At 39.9% G+C, this 6,945-nt stretch overlaps 1 long non-coding RNA gene across 2 annotated transcripts in view; it reads right to left on the bottom strand.

Annotated features, from left to right (window-relative positions):
- Window positions 1-1,259: 1,259 nt before the first annotated feature.
- LOC104869187 overlaps window positions 1,260-6,945 on the bottom strand; it is a 24,277-nt gene continuing 18,591 nt past the window's right edge. Inside the window, exons 3-4 of one of the 2 annotated variants that reach the window (XR_002025693.2) lie at window positions 6,378-6,570; window positions 1,260-1,557 (exon numbers count right to left, since the gene is read on the bottom strand). This is a non-coding gene — a long non-coding RNA (uncharacterized LOC104869187). Of the gene's footprint in view, window positions 1,558-5,690; window positions 6,571-6,945 lie in introns of those variants that run through there. The other variant, XR_782225.1, reaches the window with a different exon arrangement.

The following is a 6,945-nucleotide window of genomic DNA, read 5'->3' as shown; positions in this document are numbered from 1 at the left end:
ACTGGGACCCATGTCCTTATAGAAGAGACTCCAGAATGTTCCTTCTACCATGAGAGGACACAGCAAGAAAATGCCATCTGTGACCCAGAAAGCATACCTGCACTAGGTACTGGTGCATCTGCCTTGATCTTGGACTTACCAGCTTCCAGAACTATGAGCAGTAATTATATTTTGTTGAGGAGCCATCTAGCCAAGCAACCTGAACAAACCAAGACAGCCTCGTGGACAGAGCCAATTGCACAAAGGGAGGAGCTGACCCGAGGGCTGCCTGACAAGCAATGATGCAGGGGGAAGAGATGAGATGGGCGAAACCAGACTCTCACCTTTAGGAACCTGAACTGGAAAATGGAAGCAAAGAAGTCATGATATACCGAAGTCCAGAGATCAGAGCCTGTTGGTATCAGTCCCTGAGCTGAGAAATGAAAGGAAGTGAGTTAGTAGCCAACAGAGTGAGGTAAAACAAACTCCGAAGTAGTCAGGAAGTTGTGTTCACGTTGGGCTGTGAAAGGAAAGGTCTGTGTTCTGCTGTTGCTGGTGGCCCCAGTGTTTCTCCTACTTTGGAAGGGAAAGGCCACAGACAGAATTTGCAAGAGCTTTGTTTCTCAAAATATGTTGCAGAAAAGAAAGTGGAGAATACTCACTAGCTTGGTGCTGGGAAATATCAGAGTGATTTCTTAACATCTCAAAATTATAGACTTCTAAAAGACAAAAATTACAGACCTCTTAGAATTACCAAGTGAGAAATAAGTGAGTTTAGTAAGGTCACAAGATATGTCAGTATCTTAAAATTCAATTACATTCTATATTGGGAACTGATTTTCTTTTTTTAAACAGGGCCATCCTATATAATCTAGCCCAGCCTTGAATTTACTGTTGCCCAGTCTAGCCTTAAACTTGGAATCCTCCTGCCTCAGCTTCCTGAAACTTAGTGATTCAAAACAAGCATTTATTACCTCAGTTTCCTTAGACCAGGAATGGAGGAGAAGCATAGGCAGGTGCTTCTGGCTCAGGATCTCTCAAGAGGTTGCGATCCAGACGTTGTCAGAGCTGCCGTAAACCATACAGTCCTCACCACATGGAACTCTCCCTAGGGCTGCTCACAACATGCAGCTGGTTTCTCCCAGCTGGACTGCTGCTATGTATCCTAAAACACATCAGATGTCTATAGCTATTTGTTCTACCTCCAGAGACTAAACTATCCATGGATCAAAAATATTTAGGAAAAAAAATTACATTTCAACCGAACATGGGCAGACTTTTTTCTTGATATTATTTCCTAAACAATGTAGTATAACATCTATTTACACAGCATTTACAATGTCTTAGGTAGTCTAAAGCTGGTTTAAAGTAAATGGGAAGATGTGCACTGTCATATACAGATGCCGTACAGTGCCATTGTGTAGAAAGGACTTGAGCATCTGTGTATTTAGATGGCCCAGGGGGTCTGGAATCCTTCCCCACGATACTGAAGGACAGCTGTCACACCACACAGCCTCCCACCATAAAACAACGACGTGTGGCACCATCACAGCAGGCCTGGGCCATGCGGAGACCTAGCTTTAAAGGAGACAAAAAAGGCGGAAACCATTTTTCAAAAAATGATTGTAAGAGAGAATCTGTTTTGTCTATGACTTATACTCTGAGTAACATTTTAGCCATTCTTTTAAGACTATGGTACACAGTGTATTGACTGTTGTTATTCTCTAATTATTTTGTTATGAAATTTTGTGTTTTTTTATAGATGTAAGAAGTCTTTTTATATTTTCTTTATTCATATCTATTTGTATTACATCAAAATTAAAAAATTGATCAGTTAGACTTCATCAAAATGAAAAACCTCTGATTTTTGAAAGGCACATTTAAAAAGTAAAAAGGCAAGCCATGGAGGGGTAAAAACATTTGGAAAATGCAGAGCAGATAAAGACTTCTATTCAGACTTTATAAAGAACTCATATAACCCCATAATAAGAAAAACCACATTAAGCCAGGGATTTAGCTCAGTGGTTCCGCTGCTTGCCTTGCAAGCTCAAGGACCTGAGTTCAATCCCTGGTACCAAAAAAGAGAAAACCACATTTTCAAATAGACAAATGATTTGAACAGATGCTTCACCTGAAGAAGATATATGAGTGGCCAATGGGTAAACAGAAAAATTCTTAACATCATTAGTCATTAGGCAAATGCAAACTTAAACCACAGTAAAGAACTACTATGCACCCACTGGAATGACCAAAATAGAAAAAGACCGATCCTGAGAAGTTCAGCCATAAAGTGGAAAGTATATAGTCATCACTTTGAACTGTTAAATTGTTCAAAAATTTAAAGACATTCTAACACTATATACCTGAAAGCATTTACTATAGTTACCCAATAAAATTATTAGGATCTATACATATGGATTACAGTGTTTATACGAGGGACACTACCTACTACATATCTTTACAGGTGGTCACAGAAATTGTCCATGTGATGAGTCATCACAGGGGTTTTTTGCTGGGAATTTTGACATTTAATACATGTGACATTAGGTCACAGATGCATTAGACATCTGCTAATGAGGGAGGAACTGAATTTAACAGGGGTCCCCTCTGTCTTGACTTTATGAGGCCCATTGCTAATTAATAAGTTCTTTATAATACTTTGGGCCTTCACTTTATATACCATGCTTATTCTGATGAGGGGGTTGTTTGTTGTTTGTTTTGTTTTTAGTGCTACTGGGGACTGAGCCCAGGGCCTTTGCATTGAGCTACATCCCCAGCCCTTTTAAAAAATTATTTATTTTTAATTTGAGATAGAATCTCACTAAGTTGCTAAATTGCCCAGGTTGTGTCCACACTGCGATCCTCCTGCCTCAGCCTCCCAGAATGCTGGGATTACAGAGGTGTGCCCCTATGCTCAGCCTGCCACACCTATTTTTATATTAATGCCCATTTCACCCAGATAGCTTGGGTAGTCAGCCCTGTGTTTCTGGCCAATAAAATCTCTTCTCTGGAAAAAGGTCAGAGTTCTAGTTTATGACTAAGGGTTAGGTTAAGGTTAGCTTTGGATTATGGTCATGGAAAGCCTAACTCAAATTATTTCTGTAACTGTCTCTATACACACATAGTAAATAGTTAGTATAAACTGGAGAAACAAATGAATGAATGAAAATTCACTTAAATGAAAGGAATCTGTTCCTTGACTTCAAACAATATCACCCAGAATGGAGCCAGGGTCTCCCCGGGTCTGCTCTGAGCTTTGCTGTGCTGTGTTCATGCTCCCATTCTGAGCTCACCCTCATTCTGCTAATGGATTCCTTGTCCCTCTCTGTAACATCCCACAGAAGGGAGTCTCTCTTGTAGCCATGAGGGAAGGGGAGGCACTTCTTTTTTTTTTAGGAATGCCAAAAAAAGTCTCCTTACTTTTCTTTGGCTCTGATTTGGTTCAGGGCCATCCCTGGACACATGGCTGGGGTGGGGGGTAACATGAACTGGGTGAAACTAGACTTATTTCTGATTATGGGAGTGAGCTGATTTCCACAGGCCTGAGTCAGAAATACTGGCTCAGAATATTCCATTTTTTTAAAAGTGTCCCAGGTAATGCTGCCATTCTGACAAGTAAGAACTGTTCGCTTACCAGATCAAGTTTAAATGCCCAGCAAGGTACTTCCAGCTTTTTGAGATCTGGCCCCAATGTCCCTGTGTAGCCTTTTGCCTTTCCCCTCACTCCAAACACAGTCTCATGAAACCGTCCTGTGTTCCTGTGACATTCAGTCTTTCTCACCAACAAATCTTGTACAAATTCATCTTCCTATCTTCTCTTCCTCTGCTTAGAGAACTTCTACATGTTCTGCAAGATGCAACTAAAACCCCACTTCCTCTGGGAAGCATGCCCCGTCCTTCTTCCACTCAGCCAAGCAGAACTCTTTCTCTGTGAGTGTTCCAGCACACTGTCATAGCACCTGTCACTCTGCCCTGTAATTATTTTATAATGCCTGTGCCAGTTTATAAAAGCTGCTTTGTGTAAACCTCCCTAGAGTCCTTTGATGTAAACAATATTAAAGATGGCAATGAGGAGGCAGAAGATGGTAATAGCAAAGACTTACAAGGTGGAATGCCTGCTCTAAGGCTTGTACATGTATAGCCAGCCCATCTTCATCCTCATAACACCTTTGTGAGGTGGGTTCTTTCATTATCAAGCCCATCTTACATCTGCAGTCACTGAGGCCCAGAGAAGTAAACTCATTTGCTTTAGGTCACACTAGTAAGTTGCAGAGCCAGTAGCAGACCTAACCTGAGTGGTGCTACAAATACCCACTGGATTTCAGTCCTTTTACAGATGAGTCTTTTTACTAAAGATCAAGGAAATCATTGGCCCAAACTCATTATTTTCATGGGTAGCAGAGTCATAATTTGTACCTGGAAGTCTCTTATTCAGGGCTCCACATTTCCAGATGGACTCTATTTAAACCTTCTGCTAGCAATCCCTGGGCCAAATCCTTATCCTTTCCCATGGCTCTGGGATCTGGATTATTTCCACATTTTAGGTATTGCAAATAAATTTGCTACAAATATTGATGTACAGTTTGCTGTAATACTTTTGATCTGCTTGGGTAAATCATTAAGAGTGGAATAATCAGGTTATTTTGTCATGTACATTTAACTTTTTAAGAAATTGTCAAACTTTTTTAAAGTGGGTATCTCATTTCACTACCACAAGCCTATATGAGAATTCCAGTTGTCCCACATTTTCCCCAACATTTGACTTATTCAATCCTTTTCATTTTGGACCTTTTAGTAGATGTATAGAGTTATTGCGCTATAGTTTTAATTTACATTCTGCTAGTGACCATGACATTAAGTATACTTTCATGTCTTATTAGCATCATCTACATTCTTAGCAAAGTATCTGTTTGAATCACTATCCATATTTTAATTGGGCTGTTAGTTTTCTTAGTGCTTAGTTATAAAAACTCATTATCTATTCTGAAACCAAATCCTTTATCAGATTTGTGGTTCTTTTTTACTCCCAGTTTGTGTCTTGTCTTTTCATTTTCTTAAGTACTAATTTACCACCACAATCATTTATCATTTCAGTGTCCAGGTCCTAAAATATTTTTACCAGATTTATCTCCAAATAGCATATATTTTTATGCCACTGAACTTTTGAAAAATTTTAATTTCATTTTGTTGCATATGAGTAGAAACATAATTGAGTTTTGTATATTGATCTTGTAGCCCACATCTTTGCTAAGTAACTTGTTTGTAGATTCCATGTGTTTTTCCATTTGGACAATCCTGTGATATATGAATAAAAATAGTTTGACAATGTTTAATCTGCCATTGCTTTTATCCATTGTATTTTTCAACTCAGTCATTGTAGTTTCCATCTCTAAGTTTTCCTTTAGTCTTTTAAAATATGGCCAGGAGCTGGGTGTGGTGACCCATGCCTGCAATCCCAGCACTCTAAGAGGCTGAGGAAGGAGAATTCCAAGTTTGAGCTAGGTTTTGGCAACCTAGCAACTTAGCAAGACCCTGTCTCAAAATTAAAAAGGAGTAGGGATGTAACTCAGTGTGAAGGCTCTGGGTTCAATCCCCAGCCCCCCTCCCGCAAAGTCAATGTCTGATCTGTACAGTCAATCTTTTATTCTAGTTTAACATAAAATATATTCATAATAATAGTTTTGATATTATTGACTGTACCGTCATGTCATTTCTGAGTCAGTGTCAATGGACTGATCAATATTTTCATCATAGGTAATTATTTTCTTACTCCTTTGCTTTCCCGGTAAACACTGATTGGGTGCCAGATATTTGTGAATTTTAACTTGTGTGCTGTATATTTTTGTGTTTTATAAAGAATTTTGCTTCAAGAATTAATAAAATTGCTTGGAAAACATTTGATTCTTTGGTGAGACCAGTGCTGTTTTTAATGTGGGGTTACTTCTTCCTCACCCCCACTACCCAGCCATGACTCTTGTTAGTGCTCTAATTGATGTGCCTTAAATTCAGAGACTTTCCACTCTGGATACCAGAAACAAGCTCTATTTCCCAGCCTCATGTGAACTCTAAGGACTATTTCCTTTTTTCTTTTGTGAATCTCCCTAACCTCAGGAAATTTCCTGTTGATTAGTATCTGAAGAGAACCCTCTGTGTATCTCCAGTTCACTATCTCTATAGCTTTTAGTCTCTCTAATGCTCTGTCCTACAAATTATAGCCTGTTTGGCTTCCCCCAGACTCCCAGTCATGTCCTGTTTCCTGAGGAAGACAGATCTGCCTGAATTCCCCTACTGTGCCTTTCAATGGGTGGAAGTCAGCCACAAGTCTCACCTTGTTTTTCTTCCTTGCTCTCATCCATCATTGTTCTTCATTGCCTAATGTCAAATGTATTGAGTCATACCTTTTTTGTTGTTGTTGCTGTTGTTTTCTAAATTGTTTCCAATAAGAGGATAAATCCAGTCTCTCCTAGTCCAGCCTGACCAGAAGCAGAAGTTCTTGCCATCAGCCTTGGCATCGGAATTGGCTGGGAAGTGTCAGGGTTAGCTCTCAGCAGGAGCTGCAAGGATGTGCCTCCTTTATACCAGCCGGCACACCTGGTTCCAAGGAAGGAGTGGGAAGATCAGTCCTACTGTGCTCTTAAGACTACAGGCACTGAGTGCCAACCAGGTCAGTAGTCAGGAAGAAGAGATGACCAGCATGTCCCATGGAAAGCCCAAGCTGCCACATTTCATTCTATCTTTGTTAGCAGGATGATTCTTCACTGAGGTTCCAAAGCTTTCACCTTCCCTGCCATCCTAGCTGGGGTCAGAATGCCATCTTCTGATAGCTCTGAGCTCTTCTCCAATTACTGACTTCACCTGGCCTGTGCTGGAAGGGAATCAGCACCCACAGCTTCCCAGCTGGTAATATTAACCACAACCTAGCAAAAACAGTAACAATTTCCTTTTCTTTTTTTTTTTTTTTTTTTT

This window comes from Fukomys damarensis, unplaced genomic scaffold (genome assembly GCF_012274545.1).
Source record: "Fukomys damarensis isolate Sample0158 unplaced genomic scaffold, DMR_v1.0_HiC HiC_scaffold_23, whole genome shotgun sequence".
Lineage (NCBI taxonomy): Eukaryota > Metazoa > Chordata > Mammalia > Rodentia > Bathyergidae > Fukomys > Fukomys damarensis.
This window is presented reverse-complemented; position numbering and strand designations above follow the sequence as displayed.